Genomic DNA, 1,807 nt, shown 5'->3' with positions numbered 1-1,807 from the left:
CGGTCAGGCATTTCAGAGACTGAACCCTCTAGTATGTAAAAATCAAGGGTAAACTAGTAAGTGGGTTTTGCCAGGTTAAAACCTGGGAATTCGAGATTAACCCTTGATCTTTCTTGATAGTTAATTGGTGGGTGGGGATGAGGGATTGGGGGGAGGGCGAGGTGGGGGTGGGGGTGCAGAAAGCCCTGTGCTAGGATGAGGTGAAAGTTCTCAAAGCAGTGGAGAGAGGAAACAGGGAGAGGAAAAGATGGGAGGAAGGCCTTCCTCGTGCTTTCTGGGAGGGAGAGATCTGCAATTCACCTCCAGAGATGCAGAGGCTGCAGCACTGATGTAAACCCACTGCTGTGTAGATTAACTGGAGAGAACAGAATCCAGAAACCGACCCCTATACTGATTAAAGCAAACAAGCAAACAAACAAAACCCTGGGGCCTTGAATGCCAGCAATTGCTCTACTACAGAGCCGCATTCCCAACCACGTGCTGATTTTGACAAGGATTCAAAGGAGAACAAAAAAATATTGCCTTATTTTAAATAAATAAATTAATTAATTAATTATCTCCGATGGGTAATAAACCTAAATGTAAAACTCAGAACTGTTAAATTAGCAGAGTAAAACACAGCAAATATTTTGTAATCTTGGACTAGCAACCATTTTTACTACCCAAGCTACTACGAACTATAAAGAAAAAAAGAAAGATAAAACGAAGTTTAACAAAATCTAAAACGTCCGTTCCCAAGGCACAATTAGGAAATAGAAAACGCAACCCACAGTCTGGGGAAGGGGAATTTGTAAGTAAAAGATTCGATAATGGATTTGTGCCCAGAGAATAAATGAAGAACCTTGAAAAACGGCCACAACTAGTAAATCTAATAATAAATGGGCCAAAAAAAGTGTATAATTTACCAACCGCTAAATGTCAGACACTGAAAAGTAACACCACACGAGAGAAGCCTATTACTGAGAGAAATTTATGTCTAACGTTGTAGTGACGCAGCCTGTAAGCTGAGTCCCGAGGCAAGAAGATCCCAAGTTTGAGGCCGCTCAGACAACACAGAGAGATGGGGTCTCAGAAATGTAGCAAAACAAACAAACAAACAAACAAACAAACAAATGAACACCCAACCAATCAACAACCAAAGAAAAGGCCTGAGTAATCAAGTGTAGAAAGGGATGATGAACGGCACTTTCATACATTGCTAGTGAAGCAGCCGTTGCCCTGGAGACCTGTATTCCCTTTCTAGATATCCACACAAGAGAGAACCCCTCCATCCACCCAAAGGCGTGTGCAGGAACTCCTGGAAGCTTCGTTTTTGATGTGCAAAAATTAGAAACAGCCTAAACTAATGAGTAACTGGTTGGATACAGTTTAGTATAATGGACTTTACTCAGAACAACAACAACAACATCAACATCAACAGCAACATCAACATCAACAACAACAACAACAAAGATATCCGCACAACTGTAACGCGAAAGGTCAAGCAGCATTGTCCACACAATTATGTTGAGTAAAGGAAGCCATATATAACCAACTGTAATTGGTCTAACTCCGGAAAACGTAAACAAACCGAAACACAGCAGGTTTTAGGCTAGGAGTGATCCCAATCGGAGTGAGGTTACTCTGGGAGGAATCAGGGAAGGGTTGGGGTCCGGGGATATTACAGAAATTCAGCGAAGATCAAGGTCAAGTGGTGCGAGGAGCAAGAGGATAAGTTCAGGGGTGGGGGTAGTGCACTAGCGGAATTGAAAGGCCAGGAGAAGAGACCTGGGCGGAGGGGGAGGGACCGGGCGGAGGGTGGGGGTTG

This window comes from Rattus rattus, chromosome 14 (genome assembly GCF_011064425.1).
Source record: "Rattus rattus isolate New Zealand chromosome 14, Rrattus_CSIRO_v1, whole genome shotgun sequence".
NCBI classification, from domain to species: domain Eukaryota; kingdom Metazoa; phylum Chordata; class Mammalia; order Rodentia; family Muridae; genus Rattus; species Rattus rattus.
The sequence above is the reverse complement of the archived record's forward strand: the minus strand, read 5'-3'. Positions refer to the sequence as shown.